The sequence below is a fragment of the Castor canadensis genome, chromosome 8, assembly GCF_047511655.1.
Source record: "Castor canadensis chromosome 8, mCasCan1.hap1v2, whole genome shotgun sequence".
Taxonomy (NCBI): domain Eukaryota; kingdom Metazoa; phylum Chordata; class Mammalia; order Rodentia; family Castoridae; genus Castor; species Castor canadensis.
Window position 1 is genome coordinate 28,528,378 of NC_133393.1, and position 22,554 is coordinate 28,550,931.

Here is a 22,554-nt window from a genome sequence, read left to right on the forward strand (position 1 = left end):
TATGTGGTTCTGAGGAGGCCACCAAACAAACCGTGAATGCTCAGGATGCATAGTTTTATTCCCTTAGTGTGAATGGTTGATTCATTTTCCCCTTAACACTGCCCGACTTCTGTTAAACATATGCCTCCTTTCAATTAACCTAAAACTTTCACTTTATCACCTAAATTAAGCTCATGCATTTTTACCTTGGGTTTTGGGTACCATTTGCTTTTTGGGAAGCATGTTTTCACAAAGTTAAGGGCAGGGAAATACATAAGAGATCACACAAGGATTTAAACACAGCAGATGATAAAGTGGGAACTGACAGAGAGCTTCTCTGCAACCACTGAGCTGTGTAATGTGTGTGGGAATTAAAATTTTTGTTTTTGAAATTGTTTTTGATTTTTAAATTTTACTTTTTAACTGTGCTTGGTCAAATCCACATAATAAATCTGAAATAAGGCAGGTTTACTGTAGTTGTAAATGCTTCGACACTGTGGTATCAAGATACCATAGGAACCTGCTTAGAGCTCCCTCACATCCTGTAAATGTGTAACAGTCGAGATAACTCCATGGAGTGAAAATTTGAAGGAGGGATGAGAGCTGATGGATAGATTCTTTTCACACTCTCTCTTTCTCTGTTTTGAGGTTGTAGTGTTTGAACCCAGCGCTTCGTGCTTCCTAGGCAAGTACTCTACCACTTGAGCCACTCCAGCAGTCCAGATTTTCTTCCCTATATCCTCTTGTGATGTCTGTTGGAATATCTGCTCTGACAAGTTACAGAGAACACATATTATTGAGCACTCAGGTGTTTCATAGTGGTGGTAAACTTGACAGTGTATCCTACACTAGCCCAGCTTTCTTCCCTGTTCTGCTTTTTTCTCCTGATCCTGTATCACATTCTCCATTACCTCAAACTGTTTTCTGGTAAAACTTAAGCAAAGATTAAAAATCTGGAGGTCTATAAAACAATATTGATTATAAATACATTTTGGGGTTATTGCATATCAAAGGTATCTCTAGCTACGGGAATGGAAATCACATGACCAGCAGATTTTAGAAAAGGAAGAGGACATAAGACCAAGGCATGAGGCACTTTAATGTTTAATGGTTGAGTGGTTGAGGGAGAGTACCCAGTACTGGGGGTAGAAAAACTGAACCATATTTGAGTTTATGGAGAGTTAGCATGGACATGCTGTGAGATAAAAATTCAAGGGGATGCAGTGATCAGGAGATAGGGAACTCCATACCTTTAGGAGTTTCGGCTCCAGGAGCCCTGTACAATGAATATTGGATAAAAATCCTCTGATGTTTCTGACAGGGGAAAGGTAAAAGTAACTCTTTTGAAACACAGGAGAACATTGTTCTTGATAGGGCCTATTCTGAAGAGAAACATGAGTCTAACCTACAGAGGGTTTAATCAGAACCTATCTGTGGGAAAGGAAATACCAAACTGTAGCTAACCTTAGTCTTCCATGTAAAGGGAAATATCAATACCAAACATTAGCCCCCTGCCCTGCTCCCTGCCAGCCATCCTACACAATGTAACTGAGTGAAATAAAACAAATATTGGTGAATTTCCCAGTCAAGGGGATCAAATTGTTAAAACACTGAGTTCTAATCATAGGACTCTAGAATGCTTTCCCTTTCTTCACAATTTACCAATAAAGCCTTCATCTTTCTCCTTCTTTCTCTTCCTCCTCCTTTCTCTTCTTCCTTCTTCCTCCTCCTTTCTCTTCTTCCCTCTTCCTCCTCCTCCCTTTTCCTCTCTCCTTCCCCTTTCTCTTTCCTCCCCTCTTCCTCCCTCCTCTCCTCTTCCTCCCTCCTCCTCCTTTCTTTTTTTTGTTTTTGCTTCCATTTTGTTTGTTTCATCCAAGTTCCCAGAAAATTGGACAGTGCTGCCAATAAGTGAGCAGGACTACAGAGTTTGCTGAACCACAGATATACCTAGAAGTGTGTATTGCTAATTTTTAAGTGTCTCTAATGTAGTCAGGTTGAACATCACACAACCCAAGAGTTTTATAGACAGATACAACAGGCAGAAAATCAGGACATAGACAAATTCAACAGTACCATCAATTAAGTGTATTGAATGACTTTATCCAATAACAGCAGAATCACATTCTTCTCAATTCACATGGAACATGCACCAAGATAGACCATATTTTGGACCATAAAACATACTTTCACAAATGAAAAATGGAAACCATACAATGTCTACTCTGAGACAATGCACAAAAAAATGTAATCTAGACCTTGATAACTGAGAGATAGTTTAAAAGTTCCCATGTTTGGAGATTAAACTATACTTCTAAATAATGCCTGAATCAAAAAAGAAATTTAAAAATACAGTTACTAAGTGAAAAAAATAAACTTATCAAAGTCATTGAGATACAGGGGGAGCAGTGCCAATAGGGAAATTTATGGCATTGAATACATTATTAGAAAAGAAGGAAAAGCTAAAATCAATAATGCAAAGTTCTACCTTAGGAAACTAGAAAAAGGACAAATTAAATCCAAAGTAAGTACAAAAATAATATAAAATAGAGCAGAAAAGAATGAATTTGAAAACAGGGGGAAATGAATTAGAGAAAACAAAATCAAACTCTTTTATGCCCTCTAAATTATGGGACCAAGATATGATGTTTTTGTTAAGAAATGCAGAAGCCAAGCATACAGCTTTCTGTTGTGGTTTGAATTATGTTCTCCAAAATGATATGTTGAAATTCTAACTTCTTGTTTCTAGAAATGTGAGCTTATTTGAAAATAGAATCTTTGCAGATGTAATCAAGTTAAGATGAGGACATACTTGATTAAGGTGGGTGCTTATCTAATATGACTGGTCCTTACAAGAACACAGAAACACAGGTACACTGGGAGAATGGCACACAAGACCAGATGTAGAAATTGGAATGGCATATCCAGAAGTCAAGAAACACCAAGGATTACTAACAACACCAGAAGCTAGAAGAAAGGAATGGAACAGATTCTCCCTATAGAGTGTGCATAGCCCTGCTGACACCAGGAAGTACATTCAAGAATGGATGGCCAATAGCATGCCATGATTGATGGTGCTCTGGGAAAATGGACTGAAGAAAAGGTGTGAATTTAGTCAGAAATGTTAGTAGTTCTTTGCATTTAGATATGTTTTACACTTTATAATGCATTTTTACATTTGTTATCTTATTTATTTGCCATAACACTGAAGGGGCAATGTTATTCTTATTTTACAGTGGAGCATGCTCTGGAAGAGGGAGGTGAAATGCTTGCTTGGAGTGAGGCAGTCTAAAATGGTGGGCCAAGATGTGAACCTAGATATGAAGACTTACAAATTATACTCCTTCCTTGGAACTATGGAATATCTTTTAAGTATTCCTTTTAATAAATATATTTATAATCTTAGTAGTTAGAGACTAGTGACTGGGAAAGATAGCAATCATTTGTCAATGTTTTAGTCAGCTTTCTATACATTCAAAATTTCTTCAGTGTGACTGCAAGCTTCCTGTTTCCTATTTTCAACTTAAGATGTTACTAATATGCATAATTAATTATGAAATTAGAGGATAACAATGATAAAATTGGTCACAAACAAGAGTTATAGGATTGGTCGTAGGCTAATGTTCAAACATTACAACATATTAAAATAAATTACTCAAATGATTTTAAGGTTTCTTGTATATTTAGCAGCCTAGACCTAGAATCATTCATTGGTCAAATAATTAAGTAAGACCTTAGTAAATAAAACTTTGGAACTTTCTTTTGCAATATTTTGTGCATACATGATGTGTGTGCATACTGGAAAGGGATGATGGAAATGTAGGCTGTGCTCTATGGGCTCTTTCTGCATGTTTTAGACTTCTAGTGTTCTGTTATTTTCCCATAAGACTATACCAGTTGATCTTTGGGTTTCAGCAAATTTTCAAAATCAAAATAGCTTAGAAGGAGTCTTCAAGAACCTCACTGGGACAATGGAGGCTCAACTCTGCTCTGCTTAAATGAAATTCTCCAGTCACATCTTGTGTAAGAGGAGTGAGTAGATGAATGTTGGACTCTGCAGAAAGTGACCAGAATTTATTACATCAAGTTGTAGTGGAAACAAGTTGTACATATCCAATATGACTCACCTTTTGTGTAAGATCACCATGTATATGAAACTCTCTGTTCCAGAAGTGAATTATTTTTCAGTATAGAACAATCAAACAGTATACTGTATGTAATACTGTTGTACTATAAAAATACCGTTTTCTGTAGGTATATTTCACCACTGGTAATTTCTTCAAATCATTCTGATTTTTGAGCTATTGAGAATCATTTTGCCCATCAATTTACCATTTTCTTTCTCATTTTTCTCTGCTTTCCCTTTTACAGTACATGTGTTCTGTTTAACTTTGATCTCTGTATATATGGTGTTTCTTTTAGCTCCTGTCCTTTGTCCTAGATTTATCTTCTCTATCTTTCCCTTTGTTTCTGAGCCTTTCCCTTTCATCTTTCCCATTTGAGCTTTTAACCATTTATCTAGGGGTAACAACAGAAATCCAAAAGGAGGACAACCAAGCAGAAGTAGTAGCTTTACTTATGAAGTTTGGACTTTTCCTTCCACTTATCTCAGATTGAGGACATGTAGCAAAGGAAGAGAATCAGAGCACTGTGAAGAATTCAGAAACCAGAAATCATCACATCAGTAATTTACTAAGGAACATAGATGTTTCAGATAAAATGCTATCTTCATTATGTCTAGCTCTTCAAAGTGGGTGGTGTCCTGGAACCTTGTGCATAAGCTTTCCTGTTCTTTCCTTTTTCATTGACAATTCTTTTCATTAACAGTGACCATTTTTCCCTGACTTGTATTCCTTTCAGTTCACTTATCTGATTCCTTATAAATTACTAATGGTTTTCCTTTTTTTGTCTAAGCTCAGCTTTTCCAAATGTGACTTTGTCACCTTCATTCATCCTTTTAAAAGAAAGGGTCATTTACATTATTTTTGTAGGCTGTTTTCTGCTTTTTCAGGTAGACATAGGTATAATATTGGGCATAAGGTGGGTGTAAGATTGTTCTGTGTACTGTTCCTTTTGTCCTCTGATATGCATTCTACCTATCTACCTACCTACCTACCTATCTATATATCCATCATCTATCTCTGGGTGATGGTTTTAATGTTTTTGCCAATCCCAAATACATATGATGAAAGGGTGATAGCCAATGTAATGGCATTTGGAAGTGGGGTCTTTGGGAGATGATTAGGATTAGATTCAGTCATGATTGTGGAGTCCTTGTGATGAATTTAATGCCCTCTTTAAAAAAGGAGAGGAAGAGTATCTTTCTGTGTGCACAGGGGAAGGAGGCTATGATATAATGACCATCCAGGTCAATGGCCCTCACTAAGACCATGATTTTGCTGGACTTCTGACATCAACTATGAAAATGAAATTTTTATTGTTTAAAGAATTCAGTGTATGGTATTTTGTGATAACAGCTTGAGACAGGCTAAAATATGTTCAGTTTAAGAATAATTTAAAAAGTGAGTACTTACTATATTACATGCTTTTTTAAGAACCTCAATAGTACCTCAGACTGCCTCTTCTTTCCCTACAAATTTTTCCCTTTTGATAATATTATTTATATTTATGTTTTTTGTTGTTCATGTACTGGAGTTTGAATTCAGGACTTCATGCTTGGGTAAGTTGTCTACAGCTTGAGCCATACCTCCAGGTTTTATTTTTTCCCTTCTGGTTATTTTTGAGGTAGGGTCTTGCTTTTTGCCCAGACTGTCCTGGACCAAGACCCTCCTAATTTAGGCTTGCTGCCATCACTGGGATGACAGGTATGTACAACCATGCCTAGCTTTTTCCTGTTGGGATGGGGATCTCCTGAACATTTTTTTGCCCATGCTGTGCTAGAACAGCAATCCTCCCTAACTCAGTCTCCCAAGTAGCAAGGATTGCAGTAGTGACCTACTGACACCCAGGTAGCCTTTTGATATTCATTTTAGTTTTGTCTATAATCTTGCCACTCGTGTTTGTATTTATAAAAAATATAGCTTGTAATAGCTTTTATTGACATTCATGTGGAGAAATATTTTTCTCATCATTTTTGTATGAAGAATATCTGTTTACATCTGAGTAGCTAAGTTTGTATTTGTTGTTATACAGGTCTCTGTTGTACCATAATTTACCCATTTTGTTGTTGATGGATATTTGAGGTGTTTTCAGTTTTTAAAGAATAAAAATAATGCTGCTAATAGTGTTGTTTTACATGTCTGCTGGTAAGTCAAAAATCACTTTAGAGAATGTATGTGCTTAGGAATGCAATGGCTGTCAGCATTACTAAATAATGCCCAAGTATTTTCCAACATGATTTTATCAGTAAATACCTCTAGTGGTAAGAGTATGCAATGTCGTTGGACTTGGGTCACATGACAAGGGGAGAGCACATACAGGAGGTATGGGGATAGGTAGTAAACCCAAAACATGAAAGCGTTTGATGTCCCCACTCCAGAGGAACTAATATAGAAACCTTAAAGCGACAGAGGTCAACAGGAGAAGGGGATCAGGAACCAGAGTAAAGATCAGTTAGAGATGAATCAACTTGGTTGTAACACATTTGTACATGGAAGCAATGCTAGGAATCTCTCTGTATAGCTATCCTTATCTCAACTAGCAAAAACACTTTGTCTTTTTTATTATGCTTAGATCTTCTCTTCAACAAAATTGGAGATAAGGGCAGAACAGGTTCTGCCTGGAAGTGAGGAGGGGGTAGGGGGAAACAGGGTTGGGACAGGGAACAGAGAGGAGAAATGACACAAACAATGTATGCACATGTGAATAAATGAATAAAAAAGAGTTAATGATAAGTGAAATACCTCTTTCCTCTGGACATTGAGAGTAACACTGACTTTTACTAGACCTTTTAAATATTATAATGGGATTTATTTAGAAGGGTGATAGCTGAGAGAGTTCAAATCTAAGACTTTTTTTTTTTAATGAGAAGACAGCTTATCTCTCTAGGTTGTTTATTATAAATATACCTAGAATTTATTGATATATGGTAATCAGATGGATTTCAGATGTAGGTTAATAACAAAATCTGTCTATGCTGTGTACCTAATAAAAATGAAGATACTTCACAATTAAATGACATTCTCTGAGTTAGTGTATAAGGCCAGTTAGCAATCGCCTATTGTTCTGAAACAGAATGTGTTTTCTTTTCTTTTTTTTTTAATTTTGATTTTATTCATATGTGCATACAATGTTTGGGTCATTTCTCCTCCCCCATCCTGCCCCGCTCCCTCCCTTACCCCCCTTACCCTTTGCTACCTGGCAGAAATTATTTTGCCCTTATCTCTAATTTTGTTGAAGAGAGAGTATAAGCAATAATAGGAAGGACCAAGAGTTTTTGCTAGTTGAGATAAGGATAGCTATACAGGGAGTTGACTCACATTAATTTCCTGTGCATGTGTGTTACCTTCTAGGTTAATTCTTCTTGAACTAACCTTTTCTCTAGTTCCTGGTCCCCTTTTCCTATTGGCCTCAGTTGCTTTTAAGGTATCTGCTTTAGTTTCTCTGCATTAAGGGCAACAAATGCTAGCTAATTTTTAGGTGTTTTACCTATCCTCATACCTCCCTTGTGTGCTCTCGCTTTATCATGTGATCAAAGTCCAATCCCCTTGTTGTGTTTGCCCTTGATCTAATGTCTGCATATGAGGGAGAACATACGATTTTTGGTCTTTTGGCCAGGCTAACTGCACTCAGAATGATGTTCTCCAATTCCATCCATTTACCAGCGAATGATAACATTTCATTCTTCATGGCTGCATAAAATTCCATTGTGCATAGATACCACATTTTCTTAATCCATTCGTCAGTGGTGGGGCATCTTGGCTGTTTCCATAACTGGGCTATTGAGAATAGTGCCGCAATAAACATGGGTGTGCGGAGCCTCTGGAGTAACCTGTGTCACAGTCTTTTGAGTGTATCCCCAAGAGTGGTATTGCTGGATCATATGGTAGATCAATGTTTAGATTTTTAAGTAGCCTCCAAATTTTTTTCCAGAGTGGTTGTACTAGTTTACATTCCCACCAACAGTGTAAGAGGGTTCCTTTTTCCCCACAGCCTCACCAAGCCCTGTTGGTGGTGGTGTTGCTAATGATGGCTATTCTAACAGGAGTGAAGTAGAATCTTACTGTGGTTTTAATTTGCATTTCCTTTATTGCTAGAGATGGTGAGCATTTTTTCATGTGTTTTTTGACCATTTGAATGACTTCTTTTGAGAAAGTTCTGTTTAGTTCACTTGCCCATTTCTTTATTGGTCCATTAATTTTGAAAGAATTTAGTTTTTTAAGTTCCCTATATATTCTGGCTATCAGTCCTTTGATGTGTAGCTGGCAAATATTTTCTCCCACTCTGTGGGTGTTCTCTTCAGTTTAGAGACCATACCTTTCAGGGTATGTTTGATGAAATTGGGTGCATTGACATTGGGTGCATATAGGTTGATAATTGTTATTTCCTTTTGATCTATTTCCCCTTTTATTAGTATGGAATGTCCTTCTTTATCTCATTTGATCAATGTAAGTTTGAAGTCTACTTTGTCAGAGATAAGTATTGCTACTCCTGCCTGTTTTTGGGGGCCACTGGCTTGGTAAATCTTCCAGCCCTTCATCCTAAGCTTATGCTTATTTCTGTCAGTGAGATGAATCTCCTGTAAGCAACAAATTGTTGGGTCTTCCTTTTTAATCCAGTTCATCAAACAGTGCCTTTTGATGGGGGAATTAAGTCCATTAACATTGAGTGTTAGTAATGATAGATACATGGTGATTCCTGTCATTTAGTTGTCTTAGTTGTTTGAAGGTTTGATTGTGTGTACCTAAGTTGAGGTTACTCTCTACTTTCTTGCATTTTCTTTTCCTGTAGTTTGGTGCTGCCTGCCCTTTCATGGTTAAGTTGGGTTTCACTTTCTGTGTACAGAATCCCTTGCAGAATCTTTTGTAGTGGTGGCTTTGTGGTCATATATTGTTTTACTTTCTGCTTATCATAGAAGACTTTTATTGCTCCATCTATTTTGAATGATAGTTTTGGTAGGTAGAGTATCCTAGGATTGAAGTTATTTTCATTCAGTGCCCGGAAGATCTCACCCCAAGCTCTTGTTGCTTTTAATGTTTCTGTTGAGAAGTCTGCTGTGATTTTGATGGGTTTACCTTTGTATGTTATTTGTTTTTTCTCTCTTATAGCCTTCAATATTCTTTCTCAGGTCTCTGTACTTGTTGTTTTAATGATAATATGTCGTGGGGTATTTCTATTTTGGTCTGGTCTGTTTGGTGTTCTGGAAGCCTCTTGCTTCTGTATGGGCATAGATTTCTCTAGATTTTGGAAATTTTCTGTTATTATTTTGTTGAATATATTACACATTCCCTTTGCTTGCACCTCTTCTCTTTCTTCAATGCCCATGATTCTCAGGTTTGGTCTTTTGATGGAGTCAGTGAGTTTTTGCATTTTCTTTTCACAGGTCTTGAGTTGTTTAACTAATAGTTCTTCTGTTTTTCCTTAATTACCATTTCATGTTTGAGTTCTGAGAGTCTGTCTTCTGTTTGTTCTATTCTGCTGGATTGGCCTTCCATTTTGTTTTGCATTTCTGTTTTGTTCTTTTTTCTGAGGTTTTCCGTATCCTGACTCACTTCCTCTTTAATGTTGTCTATTTTTGTCCTGAGTTCATTTATCTCTTTATTAATCATGTTCTTTGTTTCACTTGGTGTTTACACAGTGCTTCTATGGTTTCTTTTATTTCTTCTTGTGTTTTCTCAAATTCTCTATTTTTGTTGTCTTGGAATTTCTTGAGTGTTTCCTGTACATTTTGGTTGACCCTATCCAGTATCATCTCTATAAAATTCTCATTGATTACCTGTAGGATTTCTTCTTTTATATTATTCTTGTGGGCTTCCTTGAGTTCTTTGGCACAGTTTATCTTCATTTTGTTGGAGTCTGGATCTGAGTATCTGTTTCCTTCATTTCCCTCTGGTTCCTGTACTAATTGTTTGCTGTGGGGAAACTGGTTTCCCTGTTTTTTCTGTCTTCCCATCATTGCCCTTGGTGATGTTATTGTCCCTGTACTGTGTGCAATGAAGTATTTTCTAGCTTGTAATAATAACAATGGTGATATTTAGGATGGAAGGGTGAAAGGAGAGGGAAAGCAAAGAAGTTAAAGAAAAGGGGAAAAACAAATAAACAAACAAGTAAAAAAATCCAAAACAAACAAACAAACAAAAGTTTCAAAGATGTAAACAGGGAGAGATAGTGTACTAATCAACAGTAAGCTGAACAGGCATTAGAGAGACAGAGAGAGGATTGAAAAAAAAATCTCCAAGTTCAAATGCAATAGTTTCAGTCTTAATAATTTTGGTGTTAGTCCCTCAGCCTCCAGTCCTGGAGATGGTGTCTCAGAAGTAGTTCTGTTGTTGTCTCATCAAAGGGGAAAAAAACCCCAAAAAGCAAAACAAAGCAAAACATAAAACACCACAAAGTGTCCCAAGTTCAAATGCAATACAGTTTCAGTCAGTTTTTCAGCATGCAGGTGTAGTTTGGTTGTTGTCTCATCAAAGGTAGGGAGGAAAAAAAAAAAAAGAGTCTGGAGACAGTTCTGAGAATGGCTACCTGAGGCTGTGGCTCATCTGCCTACTTCTGTCAGCCTGCTGCTGCTGGAGGCGTTATTTATGCAGATCTCAAGAGTGAGCTTAACACTCACCTGGCCCCTCAGGCTTTGTTTACTTAGAATTCTCCTGGGCCACTACTACAAGCTTTCCCCTTTCTAAGCACACTGGGGGAGGTGACACTGCACCCACTTTCTCAGGCCTGTGTGTTTATTTACAATTCATGTGGGAAGTGGGCCTTCCCCCCTCGCCTGTAGAGTTTTCCTCCCACTGCCACTTTTACAAGCTTTCCCGTTCCTGGTTGCTGGGCAGTGCCACTGTTCCTGCCTTCTCCAGCTGGCTTGTTTATTTACAGTTCCATGAGGGATTCCCCTCCCCACCTCTGCGGTGCTCAGGGGTGTGCCCTGCCTTCTTTGCTATGTGTCTTTTTTGTTATTGCTTATTTTTCAGTTTTTTTTTCCCTGGGTGGGGGTTGGTCTGTCCAGGGGGCTATGCTGATCTGGCCCAGGGTTGTCTGTGGGAGTACTGTGTACCGCTTAGCTCACCTTGTGGTCCACATATTCCCAAGCTGTCCGGGCGCAGGTGACTGGTGGGCCGGGGGCCCTCCTGGTTTCTCCATTTAACATGGAGTGGGGATGCTCTGCACAGGCTGGGGGTGTGGAGGGGTCAAAGTTTTGCCTCTTCTCAGTGGTTTTTCCTGTAATGTGTATCTCCAGCATCACTCCAAGATTTTTACTTTAGGAAGCAGGCTTTCTGCTTCCTCCCTCTAGCCACCATCTTGGAATGTAACAAAATGTATTTTAGTCTGGAAAAAGAGACTTTTATTTTAAAGATTGCATTTGATCTTTAAGGCTGAAGCATGTACCAAGTGAGATGCTTTTGTTCATGCCTGCTTTTGTTTGTGTAATAAAGTAATGATAAATTCATTGAAAATAAATGAAATGATCTCAAACTTGACTTTGACAGACAAAATACACATAAACTTATTTCAATTTTTTAAAAAATATGCTTATAAGCATTCTAATAAATTCAAAATCATTTAGAACTTAAATATAAAAACTAGTTCAATTCAAAAGAACTTGTAAGTTTTATTAAAAATCAGTATTTTTCTTTTTATTGTTTAAGTCATTAAAACCTTTGGATATATCCTGACCAATTTTATAGAGAATTTGTGATTTTTTTCTTGGCCCAATTAGTTTACTGTAAATGTGATGGTTGCTTTCCATTATGTTCATATTAAAGATTAGAATGTGCCTAAATATTACCCCATGATCCCATACTGAAAGAAACCAAATGAATTCAAATGGATATGTGGGTGTGACTTTTGGTAACTATGAGAAAAAAATCTTGCTTTTTTCTTTTGTAAAGTAAGCTATTCAAACACAAGGGCCAAGATCACTGTGTAGATTCAGGGAATGATCTGTCCTCTATCAGTGTATATGCAGGCATAAAAGATACAGATAAGATTCGTCTGGCATTCTCTTTGATAATCATTTTCCCTCAAGAGTGTCATTAGTGGACAGCTCTGTGATATCAGCTAATTCACAGTACAGGACATATGTTCTCTAGTTATTAGCCAGATAATCAGGCCGAGTTGATGAGATGCAAGCAGATCTTATTTTCCGAAAAGGTAAAAGAAGGCAACTAGGTATGTATGGAGCACAGTAGTGCCTCCTTATCCACAGTTTTTATTTCTGCAATTTTAGTTTCTAAGACCTGAAAAATTATATGGGAAATTCCGTAAATAAACAATTCAAAAGTTTTAAATTTGATTCCATTTTGAGTAGCAATTATATTGCTCCCTGTCCCATGGTGTTCTGATTGGCAATTCCAAAGTTGGAAAAAAATGTTAAATTCTGCTCACTGCTATTGCTATTTCTGTTATTCATGAAAAGCATGAAAACTCACTAGTTTTAATCAGTCAATTCTCTTACCTCAACTGTGAATCATCTCTTTTTCTGGCATATGTACACAATACATGCTACCATCCCTATATACCCTGTTGGTTATTGGATCAACTGTCACCCTTATTTTAGTTAGTGATACGCCAAAGTGCAAAAGTATTTATGCTGGTAGTTGAAAACGCTAGAGAAAAACCACTAATTGCTTTTATTGAGTGAAAAAGTGATAGTTCTAGACTTAATAATAAAAGAATGTATGCTGAGCTTGATAAGATCAACAAGAAGAATGAATGTCCTACCTGTGAAACTGTGAAGAAGAAAATGAGATTCATGGTGGTTTTACTGTTATTAATTATGATGGAAGAAACATTAACTTTGTGGGTAAAACATATGAAGAGAAAAAGTGATCCAATTTACAACAATGTGAAAGCACCAATATGAAGACTTTGTTAAGCGATCCCATTGCCAAAGTGATACCAAGCCATTTACTGCAAGTAAGGGATGGTTATAAGATTCAAGAATAAGTTTGGACTAAAGCAAAATACAATAATTACCAGAGAGCCTGTGCCTGCTGATGAAGTTGATTAAGAGAAAAGATATCATCCGAAGCAAATCTTCAGTTATGATAAAACTTGGCTCTTCTGGAAAAAAGATGCCCAATAGTACCTACATTCATAAAAGTGCAAAGGAGACACCAGGACATAAGACATGGAAGGAGAGATTAATTCTGATGTTGTGTGGCAATGCTTTAGGGCATATGATAAAGCTAGGTGTAGTGTACAGAATGAGAATTGATTCTCAAAAATAAAAGATTTGAACTTGAGTTCTGGTAACACAATCAGAAATTATAGAGAGCAGCTTTCTTACTTATAGAGTGGTTCTACCAATACTTCATACCAGAAGTAAAAAATTGCTGGAAGAGAATAGGGTTTGGGCCTATTAATAATAAACAATGCACCTAGTCATCCTGAATCTGCAATGAAAATGAAAATGTCAAGTTTGTATTTTTAGCTCTAAATTAGAAGCTCATCACTTCAGCCCTATATGTTGGTCTTGATATGGGCTGCAGTTTCAGGCATCCTCTGGGGGTCTTCGAAAGTAAGTACTCCTCCCATGGATAAGAGGGAACCATTATATGAAACCTTTGTGTCATAAGATTAATATGGTTATTAATGAAACTAGTAGTTATAAATGTAAAGAAAAGGCTAAGAACTGTCACTAAAAAATCATAGCTTCCACATTGTACTCCAAAAATGGTCAACACACACACACACTCACACACAGAGCATCCTTTTCAGTCATAATACAGTTAATTCACAAAAGCTTAAATATGCAGTAAAATTTTAATTTGAAAGTCACCACTTCATGTGTTGCCTGAAGAACTGGCCAGTAAATTGCATCTGTGAGAATTACCTATGTTGTTATATGTACTTATAATCTGTTTATTCCCTTATAACATTCTAATACATGATATGCTATAATTTATTTTTAGTTTATCTTATATTCTCTCCATAACAAGGTATAACTCCATAATGACAGGGATTATTCTCTGTTTTGATCTCTGTTTATCATTTATCTATATCTATGTATCTATCTATCTATCTATCTATCTATCTATCTATCTATCTATCTATCATCTATCTATCTATCCAAGTTCCTAGTACAGTATATGGTACATAGTAGATGCTTTATGACAATTTTTAAAGTTACCTTAAAACTAGTTTCAAACTGCCAGAAGTCTAATATGCCGGTGTTTGAGACTATAAGCCTTGATTAACTCTTTCTGCAGTCTGTTGCCCTCCAGAACATTCTCCTTAGTGCACCTTTTACTTCTTTGTTCCTCAGATTGTAACTCAGGGGACTCAGGAGAGGAGTCACCAGTGTATAGAAGAATGAAATGCTTTTGTTCATGTCCTGTGAATAACTGGATGGAAGCTAGAGGTATGTGGAGATGAGAGCACTGAAGAAAATGATCACTATAAGAAGATAGGAACTGCAAGGTTAAAAAGCCATCCTCCTTCCCTGGGCTGACATTATCTTCAGGATTGCATGAGTAATGTGCCCATAGGACACTAAGATGAGTGAGAGGGGCACTACCAAGAAGAAGACACTGGCAGCAGACTTCAGCCTTGTTGATGGAGATGTTGGTGTAGGCCAGTTTCATTATGGCTGGGACTTCACAGAAGAAATGGTCCAACTGGTTTCTCCCACAAAAGGGAAGTGTCATGGTCAATGCTGTATGTACCACAGAATTGCCAAAGCCTGTAATCCAAGCAGTTATAACCAGCTGCAAGCAAAGTTGTGGATGTATGATCACCATGTAGTGGAGTGGGTGGCAAACAGCTGCATAGCAGTCATAAGCCATCATAGTCAAGAGGACACACTCCACTCCCCAAAGTCACACAGCCACCATAGGTGATGGTCTTGTAATTTCCTTTGAGATTGAGCAGGGTCTGAGGGACAGAACAATTAGTAACATAAAAATCAATAAGAGAGATTGGAGAAGAAGAAATACATTGGGGTATGGAGGCAAGTATCCACAATTGACAAGAATATAATGGTGCCATTGCCTAGAATGCTTAAAAAGTGTATGACAAAAATGACCCCAAAGAGAGCTGTTTCCAGCTGAGGCCTGTTGGAGAAGCCCAGGAGAATAAATCCAGAAAAGGTGCTGTCATTGTCTCTTTCCATTGTACTCTTACCTGTTGAATCAAGAGAATCCTTAACTTTTATCTTGCAGTCCCTAATCCATGCTCTTTTTTCTTAAATGGGTAAATAGAACTCAATTGGGAAACTGAGGTGTTCTCATGGTTACTTTTTTGTTGGCAAGAGAGGGGTTGACAAACAGCTGCTATGTATGGCCTGTCTTCAATGGTATAAGCACTCTGTTTTCTCACATAACTAACAGGATGGGCATTATCACTACCTTTGTTGAATATATAAGGGCACAGAGGATTGGAGATTTGCTAATTGTCCTAGGGTGACTCACGTAATAAATGGCACAGATAAAATTTAAACTGATTTCACACCACTGCTAGGGACATGGCCTTTTTATGATTGTACAAAATTTGCTACTTGCCTGATTTCTCTATCTTGGTTTTCCATCAAGGCATTGAAAGATTTCAGATTGGCTCTCCTAATTCTGTTTCATGCAGAGAACAAAATTATTTTCTGAAGATGCATAGAAAGGCAAACATACCTTTTGCCAATTTTATTTGATGGGAAATAACAAGTTTTAATATATAAACCAATGAAATATTTTATTATTGGAGTGTGGAATCATTTTATTGATAGGAAAGCTTCTACTAGAAATGATTTTAGAGCTCACTGTATTCAAACTTCATATTTCAGGACCAAACCTGAGGAATCATCCTTGGTTTTTACTTAAGAAAATCATCCATATTAAGTAAAAACCTAGCGAACTATCAGACCAATATTTAATTTTTCATTTTATCTCTTTTTATAACTTTTAAATTTCTTCAGTGGAATGAAACAATTTATTTTTTTCAACTTTTCCTTCTGCCCTCCCTAAAATACCAACATCACAAAAATAGTCCTTTTTTTTTCTATTAAAATCCTTAGGACTGAAATCCTCTTCCATCTCTCTGTCTCACACATCTCTTATGATGAAAGTTTAATAGTAAATAATACCTGAGTTACAATAATTCATTATTATTGTTATTATTATTATTTTGGAGGGACTGTGAATCAAAACTAGGACCATATGAATGCAAAGCATGAGTTCAACCACTGAATTTACCCAAGCCCCAAGAGTGGTATCTTCTCACCATAGTCTGAAAAGGAGTCTGACATATAGACACTTCTCAAAATATTTGTTGGATAAATAAAAAGTAGGAGAAGCTTAAAAACTGTCATGGGTTATGGATAATGAATTTAGGGATTATACAAATTTATAGGTGTTCAGATGAAAAATAAAGAAAAAATTGAATAGCAGTTATTAAATAGCTGCGTTATCTCTCATATAAGAGAAAATTTAGCTGCCTAAAAACCTTGGGCAGCTAGATCTACTTGGAAATATCTACTTAATCTACTTGGGCAGCTAATGTACTTGGAAAGATGCACTTTAATTTCAATTTCTCACATATATTAAAGATACATGGTAATAAGCAGCCATACATATCCAAATTTAACTTTTTTAAATGCTGTGTTTTATGGAAGCTTGTTAATCTTTGGTAAACGTTATTTTTCTAAGAGCAAGATTTAATAGCAGTCAAGAGGAAACTTTGTCTCTTCTGCCTTTCCTGTTGTTTTCTTGTGTCCCTAATCTCTTATACTCCTAAATTCTTTCAGTGATTGCTTTGGTGGCAGTTACTGTCATGCCAAAGAATATAATTAAATTGGAATAAAGTCTAAAATGCAATAAAATGGGAATTAAAATATTTGTATCCTATGTATAAGTCTGGCATTAGTAAGCTTTGGGACTTCAAAGTCATAAAGCATTCCTACTTCCTAGCTTTTTCTCCTATCAAATAATGGGGATAAAAATACAAACCCTTTATTTTGTACTGAAACCTAGGAAAGGTTATGTTCCAACAGATCTAATGTCATATCTTGAATAAGTATTCCTAAATCTTGTACATTCTTTGGTGAATGAACATGCTCTGTAATTTATCTTTCAGATTATTGGGTCTTGTTTCAAGATATCCAGAGTCATAAAAATGGCATGAATCTCTACCATTGGTCTTTTTTTCAAGTGTGGTTAGTGCTTACCCTTGCTTTTTCTATCTATCCTTGTTCTTTATGAGTTATGAAAACCCAGCTTCTCCAGCCCACGGTGAGATATTGAAGCCTCTTAGAGTGTTTTGGAAGAGTCTTATTTTTTTCTCAGAGGTTGTGTAATGGTCTCCTTAACTTAGTTTAGGACATGCTTTTAAATTATTTTTTTCTTCTCTGCAATGCACAGTAGGTAATCTGAATCAAGGAAAGCATTCACTCTGACAAGAAATGTATAATTCATTATAATCACAAAGTAGAATTTAATTAGCATAGGTTATTCAAACAAAAATATCTATATGATTGTATTAGTTTTCTATGACTGCCTACAAGAAACTGGAGAACTTAAGAAAGCAGAAATTTATTGTCTCACTGTTGTGGAGGATAGAAGTCCCAAATCAAGGTGTGACCAGGACCATGCTGCCTCTGAAACCTGTAGGGAAGAATCCTTCCTTGCCCCTTCTGATACTTCTTATGGTTTGTTGGAATTTTCCTCTTACATGTTGGCTTCTTCTACTTATAAGGACAACAGTCATACTGGATTAAAGCCCACTAAAACTCATTATAATCTCATCTTGCTTTGATTATATAATCAAAGCAGTAGCAAAAAAGACTTTATTTTCAAATAAGATGCCATTCACAAATAGCAAGGTTTAGGATTTCAACCTATCTTCTGTGGGATGGGGAGAGGGGAGTTCAGCCTATAAAAATAGTGTAATTTAAACATGCTTGCCAAGTGCAATGATTCTTTATTATAAACATCTGCTGAATAGTGGTAAGCTAAGATGAAGGTATTAATTCTATCCTATTCCAAGTTTGTAAATGTGACAAACTGTGGTCATAATCATTGTTAATATTATTATTGATAATGCCATTATCACTTTGATTTCTACTGGTGTGTTCATAGTAGTAGTCTAAAGTAATAGAAAAAGCTGATGCAAACTTGACAGGAATATCCATTTAAAGACTTTTTCATATATATATCTTTGTTGCATATTAGAGATTTAAATTATCAATACAGATTGCATACTTGAAAACTTAACACCTGACATTGGGGTTGAATGGAAAGCAAGTACATCCTTTCACTTCTCCAGTGGAGTGATATGCACCTATTCTAGAGTTGAGATTCCTCTTCTAGTTCAGAACTTACTCTTATAGTAAACTCATGCACAGACATCAAAGGATAGCACACCTACCTCTTATAGTCTAAGAAATCAGAAACGAAAGAGCAATTTTAGCAGGCCCAGGGAACGATTGAATGGGCATTGGGCCAAGAATATGGCATCTTTCATAGAAGAATAACAAAGGTTATAGACATTCAGCTATCTTTGGGAAGAATCAAGATAGATAATCTATGAAACTAGAAGATGAACATTGATTGGCAAGTTAATATTGAGTGAATAAAAACTCCATAAATGCTGGTGCCCAAATATAGTACATTTAATGATTACCAAGTTTGGGTTTGGTCAAAGAACTGGAGAAAGAGGGTAAGGGATGAGGAAGGTGGAACAGAATCCATGTGATAAATATAAATCCCATATATTGAAAGTATGCTTTAAATATACCACTGTTTGAAAAAGAAATACTTGAAAATGAATAATCATCAAAGAGAGGGAAAATGAAAATTACTATTCATTCAGGCTGTTAAAGTTAAACTCATTCTTTCAAAATTGTTGTTGGCAAAACTTAGGTACCCATAGAATTTCCCTAAGAAGACTGCCCACCCATTCTTTAAAGTTTTGATGACTAAGAGGAGTACAAGTGGGGATAGATAATTGAGCCTATAACTAAAGAGACATTGGGATCTGTGAATTCAATAGAGTCTGCATATGAATAAAAGAGCTAATGTTATATCTGATGAATATTTTTACAAGCAACCAAAATCAAGGTACATGCTATAGAGACTGAGATGGCTGAGGATGTATTTAGTTTTAGTAGCCCCAAAAGTGTCCTAACCCATGTAACTCATTAGCTTCAGTTCTGATATCCAGAGTTTGACTGCCTCTGGGGAATGGTAAGGAAGAAGGCTATGGAGAGGTGAAATCAAAAGATAATCTTTTTTTGCCAAATTGATGAGGGGTGAACCTATTGTATATAGAGTTAACTTCCACTTTGCATATTAGTAGTATCAATTGCAGTTTTGGGCCAACCTTAAAGTTCTTCACTCTTATTGTAAGAAATATCACTTCTTCCTATTTAAAATGGGAACAGAGGCATAAATTTTATATTCCATATTAGTTTATTCTTTGCTATTATCTACTCACTAAATGTAAGTTTTTTAATGGTGCTATCAACCTGTTAGCTTCTAGTGTTTTCTGAGAGTTTGTCACTCAGACAAACCTGATCTATTCCATCTTCAGTTTCTGATATTCCATTATCTCTTATCCATAGCTTAAAAATATGCTAAAGTGTATCCTATCAGAAAAAATGTAATAGAGGACTGAGGGTACAGCTTAGTGGTACCACATGCTTAGTGGTACAGCATGTGGTTTGTATGTGTGAGGCCCAGGGTTCAATCTCTAGCACCAGCCACCAAGAAAATCCACTTTCTTCCACTTAAATCTCTTTTATTTCCTTTCTTCCATTAACTTGCCATCTTTTTAATAGGAGTATATATATATAGTATGTGTATGTGTGTTTATATATGCATATACACATACATACATGCACATATATTTGCATTTATATATATATATATATTTCTTCTTTCAATACAACTTTCAAATGTTGTTATTTGCTTCTTCCCCTATCACTCTGGTAAAGCTTCTTTCAGTGAAATTTGCAGTACTCTTCCTGTCATACAAAGTAGATGAGCTAATCATCATTTTACCTGATGCAATTTGACATTGATGATCTTTCTCTCCTTCGAGAAATTATGCTATTTATTAATTAATCTTTTTTCTATTATTCCTTGGGTTCATGACTCTCAGTTTTCTGGGATGACAGCTTTTTCCTTTTGAGTTGGAGTTTCATGAACTTTTTGCCTGACCTGGCCTCAAACTGCTGTTCTCCTGATTTTAGCCTCCCAAGTCGCTAGGATTGTAGGCATGAGCCACTGGCACCTGGCTGTAATTCTTATTGCTAATTAATGCTCATTAATTTTTGACTGCCTGTGTCCACACTAGAATATGAACTCCTCCCAGATCTGACCTATTTCTGATTCATCTTTCTATTCCTACTTCCTATTTCCATGTCTAAGTCTCAAGGGTTTTATGCTTAATCAATATTAAACTATTGAGCTGGGATTCTGGAAATTTGAATACAGTGTCAAAGTAATTCTAATTGTGTTGAATTGAGAGAAAACTATGCAAAGTACTTTATCTTCTTCTCTTTGTTTGAAGTTTATATGTTTTCCACAAGTGCATAATGACTAAAGAGTTCAAATGATGAAAGTGAATGTTAGAAATATTCTTTTTTTGACTTTATTTTTAAAGTGGCAGTAATTATATATATTTACAGGGTACAATGTGGTTCTTCAACACATATATTTATTATGTAATGATCAAATCATAGAAATTTGTATATCCTTCACCTCAAACATTCATCATCTTTGCAGTGAGGTCACTTAAAATCTCTTCTAGTCATTTTGAAATATATATTATACTATTATTAACTATGGTCACCCTACTGTGTAATGGAACACAATAATTTATTCCTCCAATCTAATTGTAACTTTGTAGCCATTGAGTAATTTTTTTTCATTTTCTTCTTCCCCTTTCCTTTCCTAGTCTCTGGTAACTACTGCTCTACTCTCTAATTCTATAGTTTCTATTCAGTAGGTTTCAATTGTTGAATATTTCTATTTCTTTCATTTAAATTTTCAGTTATTGAAACCTGAGCTTCTCTCTGGGTTGTATAATTTTACTTTCTTGATCAATATTTTATAACTCATTGATCTGCAACCATATATTTTATACCTGCTATATTAACATGTCCCTACTTAGCAGGTACACATAGAGTATTTTTCTCTCAAGTCATGAGAAATCAATGCCAAGCTATTAATTATCTCTTTTGGGCAATTTGTTTAATTCACCATCACAGAAATGTTAAAGCCCAATTCTGTTTGTTTCACTTGATGTGACAGCTTCGTTAATCAAATGTTGCACCCTCTTTCTGTTTGTTTCCCAATTGGAGATTATTAATCGTACTTATAGTTTTTAGTGTAGCAAAAAGTATCCTAACTAAATTATCCCAGGATTAATTGTCTAATTAACTTAGTTAGGTTCTTGTTTGTATAGAAAATATGTGCATGTGTAAACTTTATAAACAAATAATTAGTATTCCCAAGTATAGAGACATTCTCCTGCCTATAAAATCAATTTAAAAAGTAACCACATTAGTCTTACCAGAAACAAACCCATAAATTTTAGAAATACCAAAATGTTGCTATTAATTAACCTTGTTTAGTTAGCATTCACCAATACAGCCAGACAGCAATAAAAATAAGACTTACAAATATTGGAAAAGAAATACTAAAATATTAATATTTTTACCAAATATGATTATATTCTTAAAAATCAAAGTTATATTTTTCCAAAATAATATGTTCTCCTAGGTCATGGATTACAGAATTGTTCAACAAGCAATAATTTTAGCACATTCAAAGCATAATCTGTTGGAAAGCCCGGTGTGACAAGGGTCTTAGCTAAAATAGTGACCAAAAAATTGTGACATATGTCAGATATTATATCATATGATTCTATGCAACTCTTGCTGTTTGAATACATTTTTAAATTAAATATAAATCTCACCATTGTTTTTTCCATAATAAGGATATTTGAAATGCATGTTAAGAGAACAAAGATTTTTTTCACTTGGCACCTTGAGTTTCCCAAATGACAGGAAATTCCATTATTTTTCTAATCCTTTATGACATTAGTGGCAACATCTGGATCAAGGTTTTGGACAGAAAATGGAGTTTAGAAGGGCTTGGAAAGATACTACCAACACTGTAGTATCTTGAAAATAACTGAAGCTTCAGTTTATAGTTAATATTTCTGTATATTGGATTGAAAGTCAACTAAAGGACAAAGAACACCATATAAGACACAATAAATGATTGACTTGGTAATACACACATATACTCACAGACTTGTATGTTTTATAATCATTGGCCATTTACTAGCAAAATATACATTCTTTAGAGAATTGTAATCACTCTTTTTCTATATATTGAGGGAAAATGTGAATGATATGCAAAACAGCAGAGATATTGAAAGGAGATGGAAGAAAAATAAGGGGAAAAAGAGAAAGAAGGGGTAAAGAAAAATTGAAGAAGTGGAAGAAGAAAGAAAGCCATTTAG

The 22,554-nt window shown here is 35.7% G+C and overlaps 1 pseudogene; it reads right to left on the bottom strand.

The window, feature by feature from the left end:
- Positions 1 to 14,290: 14,290 nt before the first annotated feature.
- LOC109674046 (olfactory receptor 2B8-like) lies at positions 14,291 to 15,208 on the bottom strand (annotated as a pseudogene).
- Between the last annotated feature and the right edge of the window lie 7,346 nt (positions 15,209 to 22,554).